Source organism: Balaenoptera borealis, assembly GCF_965194805.1.
Source record: "Balaenoptera borealis genome assembly, chromosome: 9".
Lineage (NCBI taxonomy): Eukaryota > Metazoa > Chordata > Mammalia > Artiodactyla > Balaenopteridae > Balaenoptera > Balaenoptera borealis.
The window spans coordinates 4,894,062-4,921,512 of record NC_138873.1 but is presented as its reverse complement, the minus strand read 5'-3'; the positions used below and the strand labels follow the sequence as shown (position 1 = coordinate 4,921,512).

The window sequence follows — 27,451 nt, the reverse complement described above, 5'->3', positions numbered from 1 at the left end:
ATGGAATTCTTATGGTAGCCTGAGCTGACTAATACAATATGTCTCGTGAAGGTGGTAATTGTATGTGCTGATAATTCCTTAAAGACAAGAAAGTGTGTGCACCGCCAGCTATACCAGGGCCCCAGGGCCCCCCATGGGCCCCCATGGCTCAGTGTCTGCTTGGTCAATCAAAATCAGATAAACAACAAGGTCCTACTGTATAACACAGGGAACTATATTCAATATCGTATAATAAGCCTTGATGGAAAAAATATGAAAAAGAATATATACATATATGTGTAACTGAATCACTTTGCTGTACAGCAGAAATTAACACATTGTAAATCAACTATACTTCAATAGGATAAATTAAAAAAAAAAAAGTCAAATCAAGCCTAAAAGAGCAAAGAAAAGTAATCAGGATGCTTCCCCAGTATCTCAAGGAAACAGCAAATGGAGAAACACAATCCTATTTCACCATAAAGATAAAAAAAGATCCTCTCTCCCCACCTCTGGTCACTCCCAGTATTCTCCATGTGGGCAGCTGTGCCCCTGTGTTTTACCTGCTCCCACTCCCTGAAACCTAATTTATCTGCTCTCACAGAGTGAGTCAGGTTTTGTGCTTCGAGTCCACGGATGAGCCTGAATAAGAGTTTATCAGCTCCCTCAGGCAGCAGCATTTCTCAGCTTCTAGGACCTTACATGCCTCTACCTTTCCAGTGGCAAGCTCCAACTGTGACTCAAAACTCCCTTTGTCTCTGGGCCATGTCCTGGCATGTTCTGTGATTTTCTCAAGCTTAAAGTAGAAATCAGGCTATTGAATCAGCTTCAGAACTGGCTTGATGTCAAGTCCTGAAGCAGCTACCCCACACCCGAGGGACCTGGTAGGTAGATCTGTCAGGGCCTCGAGCGAGTCCAAGAGTGTTTGACGTCACTGCCACTTTGGGTGCGTGTGGAGAATAACATTTGCTTGCAGCATTGCGAGGAAGGGTTTAGACTCCTTGTTAAGCGAACTTACGTTCTATCACACACATCTGTTACAGCGCGTGACACATTGAGTCCTATTCAGCATATTTTCCTTCTAATTGAAAAACGAATCTCTCTGCGGTCTCTGCCACGTTTGTGGTAGACGTGACTAGTTTCCAACAATAATTCCAGTTTCCTTCCCCTTTTCAGAAGCAGGAAGACTACCTTCAGCCCCTTGGAATTTGGGTGGCAGAACCAGTGTGTGACTCGCCATGTTTTCTCCCCCTGGCTTGACGGACCCTGAAGGCTTGTGCTGTAATGCGTGGGCCACGGATTGAAGAAATCTGGATTCTGTGCCACTTCCTGTAGGAGAGTCAACCACCATCAGAATCCATCAGACCTTGTGAGTAAAGATTAAGGTTTTGTTGGGCACTGAAAATTTGGTGCCATTTGCTGCAAAGCATAACCGAAGCTCTGCTGATTGATAGACTGTCCTTCCAATGCTCGGATGTTTGCTGAGGAGCAGCACGCTTTGAATTCATCCACTTCTGCTCCTTTCCATCATTCGTCCAATAATCTTGTGCTGGTAAAGCTTGTGAGTCAAAACATACTCTTGGTCAGGTATAGGGTAACAAATGGAAAACAAAGCATAACAACGGACTCCAACTTGGCTTTCGAATGTCAAGCCTAGAAAATAATGTGGAAAATATTACCCAAGCGTAACTGGGAACCTTGTGGCCAATATTTTCTCATTATCAGCTGAGATAAAAAAAGAACTTAAAGTCATTCAAGTATTTCACTTTACTTATCAAGAAAATATCCGGGAGAGGGGTAACATCGGGGAGAGGGGTAGGTAGAGAGAGTAGATTCTCAATGTACAGGAAAAAAACTCAAATTTATTTCTGCCATTTCTGCCACTGTTAATATCCTCCACGCGGAGCAACTGCTCCCTGAAACTCTTGTCTCTCTTTGTTTTTCATCTTCAGTCCCTCAAAATTCTGTACCATCTGATACTTGCCGACGCAGTGCTTCACCGCAGTGGACAGATACTCTTCTCCTCTGCCTTCCTGGTTTTTTTAAAAAGTCCTTTTCTTCTGCCAGCTGTTATTTGCCTATCCAATTGAAAAAGAAAAAGGCTACACATACTCACATACATTAATAACTTCTCTCTCTGTTGTATATTTACACAAGTATCAAATTACTATGCAAAATTAGCATGACTTTATTAGCTAGAATAAGAAAAATCAAACTTTGGACAGACCGTGGTAGTTTAGAACTTGGGTCTGTGAGTCTCCTTACCCCCAGATTTTTTGTTTGCTAGCAGTGTGAACTGGGCAGCAAATTATGAATAGTAGTAAATATTCATGTTTACTTTCTGAATACTAGTAAATGCATTTGTAAAGAAAAATTAATAATACCACCCACTCCACAGGATTATTATGAGATTTTAATGAGACAGACGATCCATGTCGAGGACCCAGGACAGTATTTGGCACGTAGTAAGATCTCTGTAAATATTAACTCTCTTCTTCCTCCTTTACCTCCTCCCTCTCCTCTTGAAGCCCAGCCCACTGTATTTTATTATCCTCTGTCATTTGAGAAGCATGCAAGTATACTAATTCACCCATTCTTATGATAGCTTATTATAGGGTTTATAACATTCCTTTTACAGATAAGATCATGGAGGAAGAAAGGAAGAGAGACAAAGGGGAAAGAGGAATGAAGTGCTCGAGGATCAATTTCTCTCATTTCAATTTTAATTTGAGTTGAGGGGGTAAACTAGCTTCCGGCCTCCACTTTCCTTGAGAAGTCCAGTTAACAAATCTTTTCGATATTTCCAGGCCACTTAGTTGGAAGGCACTTAGTTGGAAGGTCTGTGTTCCCTTAAGGATCAACATGAAACAATCTGGCAAGATAAAATCAGTGTGGTCCAGCCATCCCATTGAATTTGATTGATGGAATCTGAAAATTTCCAAACATTCTTCTTACGTACACGAGATGACTAGTGTATTAGTTTGTTCCAGCTGTCATAACGAAAGGCCACAGATTGGGTGGCTAAAACAACAGACATTTATTTTCTCACACTTCTGGAGGCTGGAAGTCCAAGATCAAGGTGCCAGCGGGGTTGGTTTCCCCTGAGGCCTCTCTCCTTGGCCGTCCTCTTGCTGCCTCTCCACATGCTCATCCCTCTGTGCACGGTGTCTGCTGTCTCTCTCTGTCTGTATCTTAATTGCCTCTTTTTATAAGAACAGCAGTCATATTAGATGAGTGCCCACCTTAAAGGCCTCATATTAACTTAATCACCTCTTTAAAGACTCCATCTCCATTCTGAATAACTGGGGGTTAGGGCTTCAACGTATGAATTTTGGGAGAATACCATTTAGCCCATAACAACTGTAAGGTACAAATATACTTTGTCAGCTTATTCATGTCTGAACATTTAGATGTGTAAGGAAATTCATTGTTTTTAATACAAAAGGCTCTGCGGAAGTTGAATACCACTGGTCTGGACTTAAGTCACATCCTATGGAATTGAAAATCACTGTCGATGTGCTGTGTGCTGTCTTAGGAAACTGTGGAAAGTGAAGCTCATTGTTCATTTTGGTTATGACTTAGTGATGAGCCAATGACATATTACTAGTTCATGAAGTCAACTCAGGAAGTTGAACCTGTGATGATTTTTTTTTTTTTTCTGACTTGACTATTGTAAGCATGACTTGAGAGAGAAACTAATAATGCTTACAGGAGAAAAAACACCATTCTCTGAACCCAATTTGAGGAAGGGGAACCAGTACAGTGTTTAAGGGGGAAATGTTTTAGTCTACAGCATATCTACGAAATAATATGTCCAAGGATTGTTTGACATCATCTTTGTAAGAACCTAATGGATATTTTTAAAGAATCCTCAAACTATTTTATTCCTATAGAGCACTATTTCACAGTGATATCAGCTATTTTGGGTTGGATATTTCCTTCTCCTGCTTTCCTCTTTGAAAGCAAAAACTAGAACCCCGGGAGCTCAAGTGGTTATGAAAAGCAGAGGATCCCAGGTGTGATAGCCAAAGTTGAGTGGGAACATGGCTTCCTTTATTCCTCTTTCAGCAGGTTGGGACTAGAATGAAGGCCGAGGTGTGGATAATAATGTAGTTCTCTTTCTCCTGATCTGATAATCTCACGTGCACGGGAAGATCTTCAGTTTTAGAGTTCAGCACGCTCTTGTAATGTGGTGAAAGTGGCTGGGATGAAAGGTGGTTGGAGCATGTGACTAGGAAGTAGGAAAGTAAGGAGAAGTTCAGCTCTCCCACCAAACAGAAGGCATGGGTGAACCCAGCTGAGGGCATAGCTGACTGCACATCTTTGGTTATTCTTGGACCCCGGAAGGAACAGTTTGAACTCTTGGCCATTTAAGATGATGATTTCTTCAGACTAAATTCTTACAGTCATTTAGTAATGTTGAAAGTCCAGTTTTGGGGGTTTACTGATATTCTTGTAATGATCTTATAATAACTAGCTTGAGGGAAAGTAAAGGACTCCAGAAATAATACTCACCTTCAATGATTCTTCATAAGATTTATCCTAGTTGGCATCCCCTACTCTGTGACTCTATGGCTCCAGCCTCCCCCTTCTTTCCTCCTGATACCTGGTGGGTCTCCCTCTGTCGACAGCTTCAGTTACTATCTGGGCATAGGAAACAGGGGCCCTTTCTCCTGACTTCTGAGTTCCTCAGTGTCATTCAGTCTAACCCTTGGAGTATTGGTTTGCTTAAATGGGATCATCTGGGGCTTCCCTGGTGGCGCAGTGGTTGAGAATCTGCCTGCCAATGCAGGGGACACGGGTTCGAGCCCTGGTCTGGGAGGATCCCACATGCCGCGGAGCAACTGGGCCCGTGAGCCACAACGACTGAGCCTGCGCATCTGGAGCCTGTGCTCCGCAACAAGAGAGGCCGCGATAGTGAGAGGCCCGCGCACCGCGATGAAGAGTGGCCCCCGCTTGCCACAACTAGAGAAAGCCCTCGCACAGAAACGAAGACCCAACACAGCCATAAATAATAAAAATAAAAAAATAAATAAATTAAAAAAAACAAACAAACATGTAGCTACTAAAAAAAAAAAGAAAAATGGGATCATCTGTCTCCAGTGCATGATTAATATTGAAGGCCTGGAAGTTCTCCTAGATGATGTTTAAGGCATCACTTAGCTCTAAACTTTCTAAAATCCAGCGCCTCATCTCCATAATGCACTTCTCTATTTTATCCTGCAGTGGGAATATAACTCTTTCATCAAGAAAGCTTCAACGTTCTTTGACTATTTCTTGGGCTTCTCTGTATCTCATATGCTACCAAATGCTTCCCGCGTTGTTTTCTATAACATATTTCCTTGTTTTCTGGCAATGAAAGCTTTATGACATTTCCAAAATAAGTAAGTCTCCAGTATCTGAGTAGGCAAAGCATTTGGCAAGTCCCAATATGTTAGAGAGTTTGTGAAGTCTATTCTAAATTTTTCCTTGTTTCTCTTTTACCCTATACTAGGTGAGAAATGATTTCTGCCATCCTTTCATCATTTGTCTTCTTTCTTGGGCCCCCTGAGGCTTGCGGCCAGACATGAAGGAGGGAGTCTCTCTGAATGATAGCCTGTAGACTGTCAGCGTTTCCCTGGGAGGGGCTGAATTCCCGTTGCAATCCAAACAAGCAAACCAGAATAGAATCTCTGCAATGTTTCTGGCCTATAAACAGCATGCCTTCCTTGGTTCGCTTCCTGACACCTCCCCAGGCTGTTTGGGTTTTTGCAAACATCCTCGTTGGCTTCAGGAAGGGTGGGATACAATTGTTTAGTTGTTCAAGCAGTTCTGAAGTCTCTCTCATCAGCCAGGCGTTCCTTAAGGAAGTAGGGCCAGAACAGGCACTCTGGAGGGAGCAAGGCATAGAGCATAAGGGAGATGGAAGAAAAGCTGAAATCTTGCACCAAAGTGCAGATCTGGAAAGGTTTGGTAAAAGCAACTGCACTTCATTCCTAACAGGCTTGTTTGTGTTCAGCCATTAAGAGCCTGTGATCCACTCTGCTTCTCCCTGTTTAGCTCAGGCTAGAAAATTGTACTAGCCACTTTACCAGCTTGCCGTAAGTGCAGCACTTCGAGGGGTAAACGGCCAGGTCTTTCTCCATCAGAGGGTGTGAGCAGACCCTTGGTTTAGATCATTCTCTGTGGCTGCGTGGTGTCAAGAGCCGGGCTGATGTGAGAGCGTATCATGTACGGACAAGAGCACGTGAACAAGCGTACGAAAAGCAACGGCTCCTTTTTCTCCTTTCCTTCTTAAAAGGAAGAGCAAGGGATGAAGCCTAAATGGATTGTCTTTCTGTTCTTCGTCCTCCTTCTGACAAGAACAGCTGTGACATTATGAATGACAAAGAAGCAGCAATTTGCAGGGGCACTGGGCCAAATTATGGGAATCCAGTCCCTAATTTATGCGTGGAATAAATATACGTGACTTTGGGGACGAGTCTTGGAACCATTGCAGATTTGCACATGGTAGCTGGGTGTATCTGTGAAGCACTGCATTTCCACCACGTTTAGCTCTGCCATTGCCCAGACGATCCTGAGCGGAAGCCCACTGGGCTTGCGCGGTTGTTATAGACACGCCTGAGTTTCTGGACAGCTGACGTTTCAATTTTAAACCTTTCTTTATTGATACTAAATTTGTAAACCACAAGTGTATGAACCCGTAAGTGCGTACTTTGCTATTTTTTCAATGTTTCAGTATATTTCTTGAGTGGTTTTCATGTAGTATGCCCACTGCTATATATACAGTAATGTTTAGCAAAACTTATTCAATATATTTCCATGAGTTTGTAGTGAAAGTGCCTTTAACAATTCAGGGGTCCTAGGGATCTAAACAGTAGCGTAGAAAATAACTTAGAATGGCTGCAACATGGGACGAGCAGATTGTAAACATTCTTTTCTTAGTCTCTAAGCTCCTCTGAAGTAGGTGTCATTGTTTATCAGTTAAGTTCTGGTCCAGTGGTTCCTTTGACTCACACTGTAACCTGGGAAGTCTTTGTTTTTCTACCACTTGTATCTGAAGATGATATTCTTCAAGTGGAAGTTGTCAGGTAAGTGGTGTCAGACAATTCTCCCAGGGGCCCAGCAAGCTCTGAACCTAATATGTAAGCTAGGTGCCTTTACTAAGGTAAATACTGATTGCCCCCGACTAGGACTGAACAGTAGATCCTTATGCTGTATTGTGTTTCTACACTGGTCACTTTAGCCTCCCCCAGTGGAACTAACCATCAGTTTTTTAATTTTTATATGGCATTAGGATGGTACTTGTCTATTGATCATGGGCCAGAGTCCATGGTGAAGGTGGTTGGATTTCCAGCATTTGGCACACTGTGACATAGATTGGTTTCCTGAGTCTCAGAGCTATTTAGAGATTCCAGATAGTACCAGGGAGAGCCTCACAGGGGAATCTTCTCTAGTCCTTGGTGATGAGTGGGACAATGAGAGAGTAGGCTCTGGGCCCAGCTAAGTGTTATTTTCTCAGAGGCAACCAGAGGGTGCATAGCAGGGCCCTTAGATTCCTCTAGGATTTGGGATGGTAGAAGAAACAATGATCACAGAATCAAATAGAGTCTTCTGAGGACATACATGATTTAGGGTTTGGGACCTTCCAATCTTAGTCATACTGACTGTGGCTTTCTTGTAGGTGTGTTTTCTATTAGCTTCTCACCATAATTAGTAATATAGCTTATGAAATGGAGCTCAAAAGCTAAGGATGATGTCAGCTTCTGATGATTTATAAACGTTTTAATATTGTACTTGCATGAACCTTATCCTGACCAGTTTCATTGCTTTGCTTTTGGTTAGAATATGAATATAAAGTGATGGCCACATCCACCTATGATTTCTGTTCTTGTCAAGTTTGGTTTGCAAGATTCATTGCTGTGTAGGTAATTATGTATATATTTTATCATTTCGTTACCTTTTTTTTTTTTTTTGATGGCCACTTTTAAAATTCTAAGTTTCCAGAGGACAGGAGAATCTTTGCCATCTAGGTTAATTCAATTAACATTTAAAAAATCTTCTTCAAGACAATGTAGTGGAAAGAACCCAGGAAATGGAGTCAGTACTCTTGGCTTCGTGTCCCAACTCTGTCACTATGTGACCTTCAGTGGGTTACTTGATCTCACGGGCTCTCAATTTTCCATCAATAAGCTGAGGAGAAAAACAGTGTTCACTCCTTCAGAAAGTCATGATGATCAAGTGAGATACTGATACAAAAGCACTTTATAAACCCTAATATCAATAATTATTATTTAATATCAGTAATATTAATGTAGATTTTATTTAAAATGTTTTCTAAACTTAAGGGTGTTTTAAGGTTAATGCTTATTTCTAGATTTTTGCTTATGTAACTATGTATAACACATGTTCTTGGTTAGGAAACAGTTCTATCCCATGCTGTCTTGACAGCTCTGAGAATTACAAAAAAAAAAAAAAAATAGACTGGTAAAGAAACTCCACTCTTATTTTTACCGTAATGATTTTTTTTTTCTGTTCATTGTTTCAATTATTTGTATAATTCTGTGTAAACCAAAGTGGGGTAACCTGAGCTGTTGATATCTTTCCAATAATTTAATTTCATGTTAAAAAATCTCATTTTGCAGATTGGGTCTCCTGCTTCTGGCAATATATCAGAATAGATAATTTGAAGAAACATTTGATGTAAAAAACTAGATCCTGGATATATGACAATAACCTTAACTTTTGATGTAACCCTGAACTCACTAGCACTCAATCTTTATTCGGATATAAATAAGATTAAATAAGATTGAAAAAACTGAAAGAAAAGGGATCTAAGACTATAGGAGAGAGCAGTGAATAATAAACAAATGTTTGGGAGGTGAACTTGAGATCAGATGCTTAGATCACCACCACTATGCAGAGAAAAGACCTGAGACTGTGAAAGTTGGGGAAATAAAACCCCTAACTCCCACATGGAGTTCTCTTAATAGCAACTAGAATGACCACAGGTTAAGCTAGGCTGGAAGCATTACCAGTTCAGGTCCTGGAATCACTACAGGTTAAGTTAAATAAAATAAGTGTTCACGAATAAATAATATCCCAAAGAAAATATATAAACCACCATAAAAAATAAGCCAAACCAACAAACGCCATATGTAAAACCTCAAGTTTTAAAATATTGGTATTATCATATGCAGAGTATAGAATAGCTACAAGTGAAATGGTTAAAATCAATTAAACAAATATATAATAACAATGAACAGAAAATAAAAGTTACAAAACTGACCAATCATATATGAAAAATGAAAGGAACCATGTAGAACTTTCAGGAATAAAAAATATAAATCTTAAAATTAAAGACTCAGTGAGTGAGTTAAAGAGAAATTTAGATATACATGAAGAAACAATTCATGAACTAGAAAATATACCTGAAGAAATTACCTAGGATGTAGCCTATATAAAAAGAATAGGGAAATTTGAAAGAGAGATTAAGAAGCATGGAGAATAGAATGAGAAGAGATAACTTATGTCTAATTAGTTTGAAGGAGGAATAGAGACAACTGAGGAAAGACAATATTGAAAAGATAATAACTAATAATTTTTCAGAACTCATCAAAGATACAAATCCACAGATACTGGAAGAAAACTGTACACTAATAAAAGAAAGATAAAAGAAAAGAAATCCAGACACAGACAGTACTACATAATACCAAAGACAAATAGAAGATTTAAAAATAGCCAAAGAGATTTAAAAATTTCATTACAAATAAAGTAAGAGGAGGGAAAAATAAGGCAAATAGAAAGCCTGCAATTAGGTGGTAGAAATCAGTTGTGCTTTATCAATAATCATAATTAATATAAATGGATTAACCTCACCAGTTATATGACAAATATAATTAAGAAAAGAAAAAGTTAGTTCCTAATATAAATACTATTTACAAAAGATAATTCCAAAATATAAAAACTTGGAGATTTTCAAAAATAAAAGATGTAAAAGATAAACCAGGCAAATGATAACCAAATGAAAATTGTTACAGCAATATTAATATCAGACATCAAAAACTGTGAATTATTACACAATGATAAAATTTCCAATTCCCAGTGCATTGAGAACAAAAAATGTTTGTAATAAAAAAAGAAGGAATAAGAAAGAAGGAGTAAATCAAAATCCATGGGGTCTTGAATTTGATTTGAAATATCATTATGGACTCATGATGGATTTTATATATTAAAATTCTATTTTTCTCTTGGCTCTGTTCACTGAAAAGGCCTGGAAACAATGTGCAATCTAGTAATAATGAACACCTCTACAGCCCAGATTGTGGTCTCTAAATACCTTTTCCTTCTAAAAGGAGCCATGAATTTTTGGAGAAAAGCCTGATTCCAGGTCAGGGGTAGGGGAAGGGGAAAACATACAAGATGGGCTTCAACATCAAAGTCCACACTATCATGTTGAAAACACTAAGGAGATAACTTGAAGAAGCTCCCACCAGCAAAAGATTAGATATTTTGAACATCAATACTAATAATATCTGCAATGGACTGATGCACAATAAATGTATTTATATCAATGAGTTTGTAATGATGCAAAAATCAAAACAATTAATTGGTCACCACTGAAAGATGCTAGTAAACCAAACTCTGTTTCAAAAAATAGTAAATAAATGAAAAGAATCAAGCATTTATTCTGACTTTCCTAGAAAAATTGTACCCTGGATACTTATAGATGAGGAGAAAAACATATTTATTGAAGAATTCCAACTTCCTCCATCTAGGAAATCTATTAGTGGCTTTTCTTTTGGTGAATACACTGTTCTCCAGCATTCTTTTCTTGTTCTCATTAGGCTGAACCAGATCATAATGTTATGATTCTTCTGCTTGGGGGCTGGACTGTGGGTGGGAGGGCAGCAGATACCTGAACATACTGGTATTTATACTTTGTAAAGAACATCACAGTTCTGCCCTCAATTACCAAGTTTCAATATAAGAATTCTTTCTACCCATACCTGCTTGTCTTTTCTTATGAAGCATATCTATGACAGAAGAATTATATTGTTAGTGTGTCACATACTATGTGGTTTGACATAGTAATTGTTAATTGTTTGAACATATGATAATTTCAAACTGACTAGTTTCTTCCCTTCTTCTTTCTTTCCTTCTTCCTCTCTCTCTCTTTTTCTTTACTTCCTTTCATGTACTTATTTTAAAAAATATTTATTAAACTTCTACTAGGGGCAGTCACTGTGCTAGGTACTGGTGATAAAGGGGTGAGCAGAAAAACAGCTCTGCCCTGACTCTACAATTTATAATTTCAAACTCAAATTCATAATGTATGCAAAAACTCTATTGTTTAGGTCTATCAGAATACTTTTTCATGATACTCAAATGGTACTTTGCCCCCTTATTAACAACAGAAATTCAAGACAAAGTCTTCTAAAATGAAGCAGCCACAAACCTTAAATTATCCTGTACTTATAAATCTTTATATTTCAAGTCATGAGTCTAAAATTTTTCTTAAAATAATTTTTGTAGTCAGGTCTCTGCAAATTGCATATTTGGATCATGTTGAGCAATTCACATGCAGTGAGGTAGTTTATACTGAAAACCTGAGAGAGAGACGGGTGGACCTGGTTATGCTCATTTTTCTGAGAGCAAATGAAAATGACTAACTGCATCGCTTCATGAATGCAGTCTCACTCTGAATTGGTTTTACATCTTCTATTTGTCTTGCCCAGAAAAATATTTTTCTGTGGTATTTCCTCTTTAGTGTGGTGCATTCACAAGTAGAGCTGTCATGTAGAGAAGTGATCGTCTGTGTAAGAAGCGAACACTCTACCTTTTTATTCAGGTTTGCCCTCTTAATTCAATGCCAAGCTCACTCATGACCTTAAAGCATCATTCTGCACTTTGGGGAACTTCAGAGAACAAAGTCTGTTACACCCAGTGTGGTAGGTCTAGCCAGATAAGAGATTCATTCCTCTTTGAAATGCAGCCAGGCCCCTCTAATTTTAAAAGGCATCGCAGTAGAATAAAAGCCCCCTTATGACAAACGAGGTGTGTTTCTGCTTTGCTTCCCATCGTGATCCATTCGTAACCACTACTGGCTGCAAGGAAGATCAGTGGTACTTAGCAAGGCTTTTGTTGACTGAGGAAACCTAGCCCACTGTAAATTCCAGGTGATGGATAGTCTTTTTGCAATTTTTGATTTAATTTAATTTTATTCCTTCTGGTCTATGAAGAACCCCATCTTTGTAATCTCTTAGGAGCAGATTCTGTTTTGTACCAGGGCTATTTCTGAGAAGACACACAGTCCAGGCTGAAGCCTGTGTGACTTCCAGCTGGCTTCTTCCACAGTCTCCTTGTAGAGAAAAAAACCCACACAAAAACAAATGCAGGAGGCTAGCGAGGGTGATGCCATACATATGCATTAAAAGCTTAAGGGCACTAGGTCTCCCCAGCTACTCACTAAATGCTTCCGCTCCGGGCACCATGGGTGAGCTTGTTAACCCTTCACCTCTGCAGAAGGGGATCGGCAAGGGTGAAGTTGCTGGTGCCCTTTCGAATCTACAGTTACTTGTGGTACCAATAAAACGCTCACGATGGGCCCAGATGGTGATAGGGATTTTAGTCATGAGCATCTCTGAGCAGCATTCACACGCCGTATTGCAAAGGAAATGGGCAATGTTTTAGTTTTTTAGTTAAGAGAATGGGTTTTGGATGGCGGAGGCCTGGATTTGAAACTGGGCTCTGCAACTTTCTAGTTATGTGACTACTGTCAGGTTACTAACCACTGGGTCTCAGCTTCCTAGTTTGCAGAATGAGAATGACATGTATCTCTGTCTCACAAGGATGTTGTGAAGATTAGTCAAATGTTACACATAAGGTGCAGAAAGCAGTGTTTTAATGAAGGGCAACTTTTAGAAATACCGATGACAAGGATGATGAGGAGGACGATGAGAATGAAGGTGAGAATGAGGAAAAGAATGAGGATGAAGGTGATAATGATGGAGGAGGCTGACGAGAGGATGACTTTCCAAAGGTATGTGACCTGGGGAAGCAGCCCCAGAGAAGGCAATTAAAAGTCGTCAGGCATCCAGGTATTTCTTACTTGTTTTCATCTATTTGGCTTTTTATCATTGAGGGCTGGCTTCCATATCTACATCTCTTTTTTTTTTTTTTAACATCTTTATTGGAGTATAATTGCATTACAATGGTGTGTTAGTTTCTGCTTTATAACAAAGTGAATCAGTTATACATATACATATGTTCCCATATCTCTTCCCTCTTGCATCTCCCTCCCTCCCACCCTCCCTATCCCACCCCTCTAGGTGGTCACAGAGCACTGAGCTGATCTCCCTGTGCTATGCGGCTGCTTCCCACTAGCTATCTATTTTACATTTGGTAGTGTATATATGTCCATGACACTCTCTCACCCTGTCACATCTCACCCCTCCCCCTCCGCATATCCTCAAGTCCATTCTCTAGTAGGTCTGTGTCTTTATTCCCATCTTGCCACTAGGTTCTTCATGACCTTTTTTTTTTCTTTCTTTTCCCCTTAGATTCCATATATATGTGTTAGCATATGGTATTTGTTTTTCTCTTTCTGACTTACTTCACTCTGTATGACAGACTCTAACTCCATCCACCTCACTACAAATAACTCAATTTCATTTCTTTTTATGGCTGAGTACTATTCCATTGTATATATGTGCCACATCTTCTTTATCCATAATTCAAGAAGAGTCATGTACCAAAATGCTCATTGCAGCTCTATTTACAATAGCCAGGACATGGAAGCAACCTAAGTGTCCATCATCGGATGAATGGATAAAGAACATATCTACATCTCTTTATAAGTTGCCCTTTTTTTGAAGTTATCTAACGAACTCTTCTGTAATCCAAGTTCAGCAGGCTATTGACACAGTGGTGGGTGTGGCATTTCTACAGCTCAGACTCTGTGCTGAGTCTTTCCCCCATTGCTCCTTTTTTATATTCTTTTCAAATTTAATCTCCAATAACTTCGACAGGGTCTTATCCTTGAGACTGAAACTTCATCTGAACACGTAAGTGAGTGCGTTTCCCATACCTATGGAACACGGTGTTCAGGCAAGTGCAGCTCTCTCGAGGCTGTGGCTCCCACTGATTATAACAGGGGATTGGTTTCGAGCTGGGGCCTACAATCTACAGCCTGCAGGTGAAATCTGACCACCGCCTGTCTCTGTAAACAAAGTTTATCAGGACGCAGGCAGGCCCATTGGTTTACATGCTGTGGACGCTGCAACAATAGACTGGAGTAGTTGCAACAGAGACCTTACAGCCCACAAAGCCCAAAATATTTACCATCTGGGGCTTTGCAGATAAAGTTTACGGACTCCTGGTTTAGCGTGGACTCTATCTCAGCACTAGGGATGTTGTGTTTCTAAGATGCAGCACGTACAGTGGGAAGGATCTTTTTTGGGAAATAAGTCCGTTCCCAAACCTCTGAAATTTTCAAGTGGGGCAGTAGACTTATTGTCTGTTTTATTTCCTATGCTCAGAATGGCATTTTATCGAAGATTTATGTCGATATTTTTTCAGAAGCTTTTGTGGCACCCAGTGCTCAAGTAGTGTTGCTAAATCCACTAAGCCATTAGGACGAGTTAATAAAAATAAGAATCACGTCACCGGCTACCATGTCCAGCTGTCCCTGCAACCAAATGCTGCAACTGTGTGCAAGTGACAGCACAGAAATGAAACTAGACACAGAGTCAGCTATGATAGTGTGCAGAGAGAGGGATTAGAGAGACCGCATATAAAAGGACGTTAAGTGAAAAGAAAAGGATCAAAAGAGAATATGTTCAGAGGTAGAGAGAAACCTGTTGAAACATGGTAATAAATCTCAAGCTCTTTCATATATGATTTCCTGGGGTCCCCTAGACCTTATAAGATATGAGGAAGCAAAGGAGGGTGGGGACTGAGGTGGTGATGGCGATGAGAGGAGCAAGGATGGATGAGAGCAGAAGTAGGCAACACAGCGCACAGCTGGACCAGGAGCTGGTGGGAGGGCTCTGTGTGTGGAGAGACAGCCTAGCGAACACTGTTATCTGGTCCCTTCTGTTCTTGGAGCTTTGGGAATGGAATAGCAGCCAGCCGGAGCCGGGAACCCCCCACCCACGGGCTGTGCATCCCGTCTGAGGAACAGTGATGCGTGGCTAGCAAAGAATAATCTGCTACTGGGAGGTGCCCATGAAATACATGTTTGAGAGTTAGTTTTGTGGGTGGAAGAGTAGATGATGAAGAGTGAGATACTCTTGTACAGAAAGAGGAATCAGAAGAAAGTAGGGAGTAGAGTATTGCAATGATGAGGTCATATAAATAGCTAACAAATGACCTCAGTTTATACCTAAGAGACAGAGGGAGCAGGATGGGTGCAGTGGGAGAAACCCCATTGCAGGTGACGGGAAGAGACTTTAAGGGCCCATCTGTCACTATGTATGTGAACAGGACAGTCAATTTCCCACAGGCTCAGTTTTCTCAGGTGTAAAATTGGGTCAGGTGGGATGGGGCAGAGACTTGATGAAACCAAGGGATGCGTCTAGCTCCAAAACTGCTATTGCTTTATGTCTGTCTGCATTTCCTTGTTGGTGGCTAAAGACTATTCTCTCTCTCTCTCTTTCTCTCTCTCCCTCTCTCATCTATCTATTCTCTGTTATCTATCTTGAAAAATACTGCCATTGTGTGTTTTGTCTTAGCAGGAATAAAATGCAATTTTTCTGTGATTTGAAAATGCCTGTTGCTCTTAAGAGCTTGAATTGGTCCACACAGCTTAGTGGTTGGGAAGATTCTGACTGTATGAGTTGTGTTTTTTTTTTTTTTTTTTTAATATCTTTATTGGAGTATAATTGCTTTACAATAGTGTGTTACTTTCTGCTTTATAACAAAGTGAATCAGTTATACATATACATATATCCCCATATCTCTTCCCTCTTGTGTCTCTCTCCCTCCCACCCTCCCTATCCCACCCCTCTAGGTGGTCACAAAGCACCGAGCTGATCTCCCTGTGCTATGCGGCTGCTTCCCACTAGCTATCTACTTTACATTTGGTAGTGTATATATGTCCATGCCACTCTCTCACTTCGTCCCAGCTTACCCTTCCCCCTCCTCGTATCCTCAAGTCCATTCTCTAGTAGGTCTACATCTTTATTCCCGTCTTGCCCCTAGGTTCTTCTGATCATTTTTTTTCTTTTTTCTTTTTTTTTTAGATTCCATATATGTGTGTTAGCATACGGTATTTGTTTTTCTCTTTCTGACTTACTTCACTCTGTATGACAGTCTCTAGGTCCATCCACCTCACTACAAATAACTTCAAGATGGCGGAAGAGTAAGACGCGGAGATCACCTTCCTCCCCACAAATACATCAGAAATACATCTACATGTGGAACAACTCCTACAGAACACCTACTGAGTTCTAGTTTTTACTTCATTGTATACAGTACATACGATAAGCAGGAAAAAAATTCTAGAAACTCACAAATAAAAACTAATAAAATGTTGGGCGTGCTAAAAAATTTATCCCTGGAAAATCACAGAATTTATGTGTGTTGGTAAAGCTGCTGCTGGGAGAGGTTGGGGGGAAGAGCCAAGACCAAAAAAGCTCTGCTGCCATTTCTTCCGTGCTGATCACTGTATGCGCATTAGCGCCTTGAATTCTCACAATCACCCGGGACTTACTACTATAACCGTCCTCCTTGTAAGAGGGGAATTATGTCTCAGGAGAGCTGACGGACTTGCCTGCAGAAGAGGTGAAGGTGAGATCTGGATGCCAGCAGGTCGTGCCCACACTGCCTGCTCTTAACCTCTGTGCCTACCCTCCCCACTCTTTCATCATGGCAGCACACGCTGATTTAAGTGCAGTTAGCTCCTCGACTTTGCACTGGGGTTGGTGCAGCAAGTGTGAAGAGCACAGACTTGACAGTCTCCAGACCTACATTCATATTCCTGCTCAACCACTTACCAGAAGGATGAACTTGGACAACTTACCCATGTTATTTTCCCATGTGTTAAATGCAGATGCAAAAATACATCTGAGATTGCAGTGAGGATTAAAGAAGTTACACTTACAATTACCGGGCACATAAGGAATGCCCAGGCGATAATATTGTTCATCTGTTCTCTTCATCTGACGCCCAGAGTCTGCAGTTTTTGTTAGGAAATAGGGTGGGAACAAAAGAAGGCTGGGGTGCTGGAATCAGCAAGTTTTCAGGTGAGTTGAAAAGAGAAGAAGAGGGACTTCCCTGGTGGTCCAGTGGTAAAGAATCCTCCCTCCAATGCAGGGGATGTGGGTTCGATCCCTGGTCAGGGAACTAAGATTCCACAGGCCGTGGGGCCATTAAGCCTGCACGCCACAACTACTGAGCTCACGCACCTCAACTAGAGAGCCTGCGTGCCACAACTACTGAGCCCACGTGCCCTGGAGCCTGCGCGCCACAACTAGAGAGAGAGAACCCACACGCCACACCCAGAGAGAAACCCGTGCACCACAATGAAGAGCCCGTGCCCTGAGACAAGAGATCCCGTGTGCCTCAGTGAAGGTCCTGCGTGCCGCAACTAAAGACCTGACACGGCCAAAAAAAAAAAAAAATTAAAATTAAAAAAAAGAAAAGAAAAGAAGAAATATCACACATATGACCCATGGTGCTTGTCTACACCTCCAGGTCCAAGGAGATGCAAAGCGTGCGTGGGTCTGGGAGGGAAGGAAGTTTCTCCAAGGCATTCTGTTTGGATTTGAGTCTTGAGGATGAACACGGCTGTGTGTTAGTAAGAAGGAGGCCACAGGGCATGTCACACAAGGGGAAGAGCAGGAGGAATGCATGGGGACTTGAATGGGCCAGATGGGGTTTGGGACAGTCAGAGGACTCACCGGAATGGAGTCATTCTCATGTTTACTAGGGCGAAATGACGGTTACCGAGAAGCTGGTCTGAGGGTAACCTTGCAGTACGAAGCTTGGTAGGAGATGCTGGGGGTCTTTGTGGCAAGCCCTGATGGAAGCTGTGAGAATCTGGCAATTACAGACCTGAAGGGCAGAGCCAAACGTGACGCAGATTTGAAGGTTTGTGACTGATGGCATGGGGTGGGGGGGGAGGGGAAGCAGAGGGACCCAAGGTTGTGACCTAGTGCACCCAGGAGGGTGACGGGCAGATTGACAATTCCTGGTACTTTGGGAGGAAGAGCCTGAGCTGTTTATGTTAATTAACGTTGAAAGTCTTAGTGATGCTTCAAATCTCACCCAAAAGTCTAGACTTTCCCATTTTTCAGTTGGTTCCTGAAGGTCCTGAGAACATAATTGTTCATAATTTAGAATTTGATACAGTCGTTGTGAAGGGTAAAACATCTAAAGCAATGTTTCTAATCGCCTTGAAGCAGCTGGAGTGTGCTGTCCTTTGTTGGCCCCCTGGAGAAGCATTCTCCTTAAAGGCACGCATATTTGTTCTCCATTCCTCCTAACAAATTACTCCACAATTTAAAGGCTGGAAACAACACGTATTTATTCTCACAGTTTCTGTGGCGCAGGAATCCGGGAGCAGCTCGGCTGGGTCATTCTGGCTCAGGGTCTCTCTGAATGTGTCCATCAGGGTGATGGCCAGGGCCACAGTCATCTCAGGGCTCCACAGGAGGACCTGTTTCCAACCTCGCGTGGCTGGGCCTCCCCATGGGGCTGCCTCCCAATATGGCGGTGGCTTCCCTGAGTGAGTCACGTAAGAGAAGACAAGCGAGAGCAACAGAAATGGAATCCATCGTCTTTGACCTCCGAAGGGGCGTCTCATTGCTTCTGTCATGTTCTGTTTGTTACAAGCCAGATAGAGGTCCAGCCACACCCAAGGAAGAGGGGATGACCCAAGCCCCTGGGTACCAGGAAGTGGGGGCCAGTTGGGTCCATCTGTTTCCCGCATGAGGGCTTCCCTCTTGTGCTTCAAAGCTGACCTTGAAACAGCTCTGCTGTTTCATCATCACCATTCAAGCCATTCCCAGCAACCATGCATGAACGTCCTACTATGTGCAAAACCAGAGTAAATCAGAGAGTTTGTCCCCACATCGCTGCCTTAGGAAGGGGAAGGTACCATTTGAGAGTCAGATCAAGTGCAGATCATTATCCTACATGCTTTCACATGAAAAGGGAAAAAGTGATTCCTAAGATTTTACATAAAGAAAGATGATATCTTTGTTAAATGATAGTCGCCAAAGATACTATTATCAGGAGGATGATTTTTACTTTTCTCTCAGAAACTCTGAACAAAAGATGTTGCCTCATGTGAATCTGTGCCATTTGCATCTGTCACACTTCCTCTTTCAAAAATAATTAGTAGTTTATTTATGGAGTTGGCTCCTAATTTGGTTCCTAATGTCCTGAGCTGAGTTGAGGTCAGTAAGAATACTTTTCATCAGATCGTTTACTCCTATTAGTTTCAGAAATAATTTTTAGCTACCCTCAGAATCTCTTGTCTTTTCTGGTGCACCCATTTATATGGGTTTTGTTTTAGCTTCAAGCACATTCACACAGTTTAGTGACTCTTTTAGAAGCCTTGGGAGTTTTTTTCTTTTTAAATGAAAAAGGCATTTGACACTGGGAGTCTTCTTCACATTGTTTTAAACTTTAAGAGGTTTCGAGTTTGAGTAATACTTAAAAAAATAGTATCTTTAAGAAGTTTGGAAGAAAAACATATGCATGAAAAGAAAAAAATGCATATTATATGTGGTCCTCATCAAATTAAACTTGAGTCAAAATAGTGTTCCCAATTTATGGAGCTTCCATGAAAAGCCTCATTTTGCTTACCATGCACCTTCTTAGGTGAGATGACTTTTTATTATTAACTATTGGATAAACTGAATAGATTTCCCTCGGTGAAGGTCACCCTTACTTATCAGGGCTCACCTGATCAAGAACCTCTCTCTCCCTTTGTGTTGAAATAGCTGATTGTCCAAAAACACTTGCATAATATCCTTTGCTTTTCTCTTTTCCACTTGAGGTAATCAATTACCCTGTTTCTTTGTTTTTCAAATGAGAATATTCGCAACTTTTAGCGATTCAGCCACCGTGGGCATACTAAAGCAGGAGAATGTTTGATACTTGCAAAGCCCTTCCAGATCCTTAGATACTGTAAGGACAGGGTATTTTACAGGGTATTCTGTAAAAGCATGTTACTTCCTGTCTAATTTTAAACTTTTTAACCTTAATGATAAATCAATTTTGCGTAGTCTGTTTGGACTCTGAGATTATTTCCCTGCTCTCAGAGTTGTACACAAGAAGGCAGATAGCCTAGTGTGTGTTCCCACAATATCATAGAAAGAAAGGTTTTTATAAACACGTAGGGGAATTATGCTGAGGGCCTATTGGGCTCTGGTAAGGACAGCTGCAAGTAAGTCGATACCATTTGGGCCCGGCCTCAGATTCACTGCTGGCCCTGAGCTGGCAGCTGACCTGTGCTACAGGATGTGACAACAGACTGCTGCAATACTGGTCCAGCTCTGGAAAATGCTGGGCAGACAGGACAAATGTTTTAGGGAACAACTGGTTTGAAAGAATAGACTGAAACTCCCAGCTGTGAGGGTCATTTGTGAGAAAGTCTCCATGCTAGTGTGAGGGTCAGAAACAGCTGTTGCCTGGGGCTTAGATTTTAAACCAAAGTAAATTGCTGGCTCCAGGACAAGATTTTGATCATATATGGATTTGTTGAAATTCAGCTGTTGACTTCTATGGGGTATGACTTTGGACACGAATCCAAAAGTCTCCTGTCATTTCAGGCTTTACCAGCTAAAACCAGAGCCCATCCAATAATCCCTTCGGTCTCATCTGAGGTACCAGCAGCATAGCTTTCATATCTGTGCAGGTAATAGCCATAGCACCCGTGCAACGCCTGATTGTCTAACTATGTGTTTGTTGAGTGGAAGGCTAAGTATTTAAGTTAGACAACTTTTGGAGAAGACTTGTGTAGGATGGGAAGGGGACTTCCCTTTATTAGATGAAGGAGTAAAGAGGTCTTGCCTCCTCTCTTTAAGAAAAAAAATCCCATGAGGGCAGTAAGAAACATACATGCATGCCCCAACTCTGGAGAAACTGTGAGATTTGAGTAACCTAAAACACAATATATAAGGGAGTACATTGAAGGTCAGAGACGGGTTCAGGAGTAAGTGAGGTGAAGACACCCTGAGGGCAGATTGCAGGTACAGTGTGGTTCTCCAAGGCATAAAGAGCTCTGGGAGAGGCAAATCCAAACACCCTGTCTCAGGGGAAAGGAGCTTCTCCAAATTACTTGCATAAAGGGAAATCAAGGAAGATGGGAATGAATGAGAAATCATGAAGACAGGCCACATGTTCAGGAAATGGTTTGTTGTAGATCTCAGCTGTGAAAGGAGAACCAAAAGCTAAAAGAACTCATGATGTGTCATAAAGAGAATTCCAACCAGCCGATGGCAGAGCCCGGCCTCATGGTCCTTCTGTGATGAACTGGTTTGGGGTGGACTCATGAATTAGAATACAACATATGCCTATGCAAAGATGTTATAAGAGACAGAGATAAAGGCAAATGGAAAAACAAATGGCAGATAAGAAATAAAATGTTGTCATAAAGCAGATTAAAATTATGACCCAAAATACCCATGGATTTAAAAATAAAAGCAAAAACAAGAATAAAAAAATCTAAGCAATAACCTCTATAAAACTAGAGCAGAAAGCAGAGATATGAGAACTGAGGGAAGAAAGGGTGGTGTGAAAGGAGAGAAATATGAACTGTGAGAGCTTTAGGTAAGAAATGAAAAGAAAAATAAAACTATTACCATAATGAAGATTTTGTTGAAAGTCACAAAGGATAATATAAAATGTTAAAAAAAAAAAGCAATAAGAGAGAAAAAAGACAGGATTGGAAGACACATGATATTCAACATATAAATAATTGGGGTACCTACAGGAGTATAACAAAATAATAGAATAGAAAAAAATATTTAAAGATTAAAAGCAAGAACAGATTTCATAAATAAAATAAAACTAAAGTCTACAGAGTAGAAAGGGCAAGTGGAATTCCAGGAGAAATTGATACAAATTGATTCACTAGATACATCTGAGGAAGTTTATTGGAACTAAAAAAAAAAAGGAAATAATAAAATTAAAGAAAGAAAGAAAGAAAGAAAGAAAGAAAGAAAGAAAGAAAGAAAGAAAGGTTCTTTGTGACCTAAGCAAAAATATCTCTGAGAATAAAACCTTCATACTGGACTTAGACTCTGCAAAAGCAGCATTCAGTGTGACAAAGAGAAGAACATGTTCAGGGGACATAGCTAAAATGAAGAATATCAGAAATGTTAAAATAAAAGAATAAGTAAAAACCTAGCAGATGCAAACAACAATAAATCCAGAGGTCATGGTTTTGTATCAGACTTTGGGGCAAAAAGCATCAAACAAGACAAACATAGATTTTATGTTTTTAAAACTGATTTTAAAGCTTCTATGGAAAAATAACCACACAAATTTTGAAATTAGAGAATAAAGAGGGGGCATACTCCCTATATTTAAAATAATATGGTTTACTGTATACATAGATCAATCAGTGTAACCAAAATAGGCCCAAGCACTCTAGATATTTTGTATATTATAAAATGAGATTTCAAACCAATGGGGAAAATGTTCACATTCAATAAAATAGCATTGGAACAGTTATAGTACAACATCTGGAAAAAATTAAAGTTGAATTTCCTATTTTCCATCCAAATAAGTTCCTAATGAAAAAAAGTTATATGACAATAATAAAATTATAAAAATTGTTAAAAGGTTTCATGGGAAAATCTTTTAACAAATAATCTTGCCACAGGAAAATTTTATAAATTTGACCCCAAATCCACAAGCTATATACAAAACAAAAAGGACTGATAAATCTGGTTACATAAAACTAAAGAAAATTATGTATGGCAAAAACATCACACATGGGGCTTCCCTGGTGGCGCAGTGGTTGAGAATCTGCCTGCTAATGCAGGGGACACGAGTTCAAGCCCTGGTCTGGGAAGATCCCACATGCCGCGAAGCAGCTGGGCCCGTGAGCCACAATTACTGAGCCTGCGTGTCTGGAGCCTGTGCTCCGCAACAAGAGAGGCCGCGATAGTGAGAGGCCCACGCACAGCGATGAAGAGTGGCTCCCACTTGCCACAACTAGAGAAAGCCCTCGCACAGAAACGAAGACCCAACATAGCCATAAATTAAAAATAAATAAAAATTAAAAAAAAAAAAAAATCACACATGAAATCAAAATCAAAATCAAAAATAAAAAAGTTATTGTAACATGTCACAAAGAACTTAATTTCTTTAATACACGAAGAAGCCCTACAAATCTATAAGAAGGTTATCAACAGCCCATTGGAAAAATGGGCCAAGAATACAATCTGTCACAGTGAAAAAAATCAAGCAGCCCTTAAACATAGGAAAAGATGTTCAACCTCACTCATCAGAAATATTCAAATTAAGTCTAAAAAGAAGTAACATTTTTCAAATTGGCAATGACCATGAAGTTTGGTGTCACAAGCATTTTGCAATGATGTAGAGAGATGGGCACTAATTGCTTTGGGGAGTATTTATTTTTATAACCCTTATAAAGGACAAATAGGTCATGTCTATCAACATTAAAAATATGCATGCATTCTAGGAACTAAGAGTAGCAGTCCCAACTTCCAGGAATTTATCCTACACACATTCTCATACTTACACAAAATAACACATGTACAAGGATATTTACTACAACAGTTTTTTTATGGTAGCGAAAGAATGTTGTCAGACTAGAGGTCCATCAATAGGAAAATAGGAAACTGGCTAATGAAACATCCACATACGAGAAAATTAAGCATTTGTTAAAAAGAAAGAAGCAGCTCTATAAGTATGATCTCCAGGAAATGTTACATGAAAGAGGTGACAGAGCAGGATTTTTCATGTGTTACTATCTGTGTAAGAAAGTGTGTGTGTGTGTGTGTGTGTGTGTGTGAGAGGGAGAGGGAGAGAGAGAGAAAGCTGACTATTTCTTTGAAATTACTCATAAGAAACTGGAAGCAATGGTGGTCTGGATGTGGAAGGAAGACTAGGTTTTATCAACTCCGATCTTGTACCTTTAGAATGAAGCATGTACATATATTACCCATTGACTATAATCACAAAATAAAGGTCTAGGAAAAGTTATTTCATAATATTTCTTAATGTTCAGTCCCAGAATTAAGAAGGCCTTTGTCATATTTTAAAAACATTCTGTAATTTTCACCAATATCTTTATATTTGACCATGTGTAGAAATAGAAAAAGTGACAGCAACCTTTGAAAGATGCACATCTGAACATTTTCTTGCATTGCTTTAAAGCTCCTTCCGTTCCTCTCTAAGGTAGAATGAAGTTCCAGCAGCCTATGGGGAAAGTCAAGGACATCCATGCCCTGCCCTATACTTAGCTCTCAATCTCACCTCCCAGGGCTCCCTGCTCCTCTTGCCCCAACTTCCGGATGAGGGGACCTCATCTCCTCATCTCCATGCTCACTTCCAGTTCTCTGGCTCCTATGGCTTTGCACAGTCTGCAGCTCTTACTTGGGAACTTTCCCCCCCTTTTCTATGTCACTCCTGCCAAGACTGCCCTAGAAGACTTGGCTCGGGCATTTCCATCCTGGGACTTTCACTGGCCTCCCATCTCGTGCTGTGTTGACTACTCATGTGTTATTGTTACCCCATTGGTCTAAGCCTCCTCCTGGACCAGGGACTCCTTAGGGACAGATCACAGTTATCTTGGCATCTCCAGGCTCTCGAACGGAGTAGGCATCAAATACATACATGCTAAAGCGAAGAGTGTCCCTGAAGGATGCAGAGAGAGCATTTTAATCATGGCCAAAGGGAGTTGTGAGCTTTGGTGGGGGAAGGGCGGTGCATAGGTACGCTCTGCCTGTCAGTCCACTCTGGCAGCTAAGAACCAGGATGCTGATGGCTCTTGCTCCTCGTCCCCTGTGTTTCCTTCTCTAGGCTGGAGGGGCCTGGGACACAGGAGCTCCATGTAGCATCCCGAGGATGGGTCTGCAGTTGGTGACTGAGGCAAAGCTTGAATTGGTTTCATGCTGCCCACTCGCACCTGCTCGTTCGTACCTGTTGCCTCGCTGAGCCCATGCTTCCTGACCCAGCATCTCAAAGTCCCCTTCATTCCCGCCTTCATCTACCAGCCAGAAATTGTTGTCATGGGCTCTTCTTGAATTCAAGGAATTCAGTTCTCTTTGGCTGTTTCAGAAGAATATGTGACCCTCCTGGATTCCCACCATCTTCCTCTCCACAGTCAACCATTCCCCAAATCCAGTTTTCTACCTCTCAGGTTCCTCTTCATTCTGGCCCCTTCTTTCCATCCCCTCTGCTGAAAGCATCTTTGCTGCATTTGTTGGAATGTCCTCTTTACCCGGCACCTGTATTTCTCTCCTCTAATCTGTTCTCTGCTTAGCAACTGGACTCATCTTTCCGAAAGGCAGCTCTCATGGCGTCATTCTCCTGCTCAGAACCCTCCAAGAGCTTGTTTAGGGTCAAACTCAGTAGTAAGGCTGATGATGTCCTGCATGGCCTGGTAGCTTCCCACCTCTCCAGGTGTGTCTGGAGGTCTCCTCTCCTTCTTCAACGTCAGTTCTTTGAACATTACAGTCATTCTTACTTTGAGTCTCCCTCCCAACATACCCCCTTCACCCACCCAGTGTCATTTCCATCTGAAAGCCTTCCTCAACCCCACAAATATGGGTTCAGCACCCCTTCTGTAAAAATGTCTCTGTCTGCATCTTCTTTGGCTGTCTTCTCTGCACTTATCATACTGTATGACAATCATCTCTCTAAACATAGTAAGTCAGGGAGGGCAGGGAAGATGGGGTTTCCTCCAGTTGCATCCCTGGTTACTAGCAGGAGCCTGGTGTGTATAGGTGATCAACTAATCTTTGTTGAATCCATCAATAAATCAAAGTGCATAATGTCTCCAGATGACACAGGGGAGTAATAATGTTAGGATCCTTGAGGCTAAAGGGGTAGAAGCAGCAGCAGAGAAGAGTCAGGAAGGGAGATGATTTGAAAAGAATCATTTTTTCTCTTTCCTCTTAAATTTTCTTGTCTGTGGCTGCTTAAACACATTTATCTAAACTGCCTCACTTTTTTTCCCCTCTAACTTAAGTATATTACATATAACATTATTATACTATTACTGTATTACACTGTTATATAAATTATTTTACACAAAGCAATGTAATGTAATAACATTAAAGGACGTTTTAAACAGAAACACATTTTATCCATAACCTTCCCAGTGTATCCACTGATTTCATCATTGCATTTTCTGTGTATTCTTTGCTCTTATTTATACTTATTCTTACATAGTCATAATAATATTTTGCATTCTTCTTGTTTACTTCATATTTCACTGTAAACCTTTTTCCTTTATTGTATATTTTTGAAGACAGGGAACAAGTAGAACCTTAGCTTCCTTTGTTCCAAGTACAGTAAGCTTGAATCTGCTAAAGTTTTCTCAAGGGTCTTAGTTTCCATTAAGTTAACCATTGTAGCTACCTCATCTCTGGATTCTTTCCAGACCCAAAACATTCCTCGAAATACAGAAACCAAAGCTACACCCAATTACATGCTGATCCCTTGTTTTCTATCTTTGCAGAATAATCTGTATTGTTCAGCTGTCATCTCATTGCAGGGTGTGCCCTATTTTAAGAAAATGCAGTATTTGAAAATCAAACTTGCAGTACAGATTAACTGAAGAGCAATTATTATTCACAAAGCGTTCTTTGTTTTTAAAAGGATTTACTGTAATATATCTTTAAATAGCAAAATTTCTGGTACATGTAAAACAGATTTGATTGAGAACAGCACAATTTACATACGCCTTGAGGAAAAAAATTTCTGTGTAAAATGAGGCACATTTTCACTGGTCAGAGGCAAGTCTCCACATCTTTCTCCAGGTGCCCAAGGGTCTTCCATTCTCATTTCAGAGATGAGACTTTCAATCTAATTAGAAGACCTGGGTTGTTCTTAGCTCAGACCAACCATGGGACAGAGTTTAGTACTTGATGTAGGGCTTGGCTGGTTTTTCAGTGTTACTCATTAGATGCAGGAATAATTGCTTCTTGAAATTTTCATTTAGCATAAGGGGAAGTTAATAGAATCCTTTAGTCTCTCATGTGGCTGTTTAATGAACTGAACTATAAGGGGCTATGGTATTTGTATAGTTAGATTGTCTAATAATATGCCTTCTATTTGTTCAACATGCAAAATCATTATTTATTGTAATCATTCACCTCTTTTCACCTTTCTTTTAATACTAAAGCTTAGATAAGAGTTGACATTCCACATGGAAAAATTACTGTTGTTTTGATTAATGAATATTATAATAATAGTTTATAAAAGGATTAGGCTTCTAGAATTTCTGAAGACAAGCAAACTTGCATCATGGTGAAGACTTATAGACTTATGGATGTCTTTT

General features: G+C 40.5%; 1 long non-coding RNA gene across 1 annotated transcript in view; it reads left to right on the top strand.

Moving 5' to 3' along the window:
* Positions 1–352: 352 nt before the first annotated feature.
* The window catches only part of LOC309634521, a 170,735-nt gene continuing 143,636 nt past the window's right edge, over positions 353–27,451 (top strand). The window contains exon 1 of the long non-coding RNA XR_014248174.1: positions 353–1,348. This is a non-coding gene — a long non-coding RNA (uncharacterized lncRNA). The remainder of the gene's footprint in view (positions 1,349–27,451) is intronic.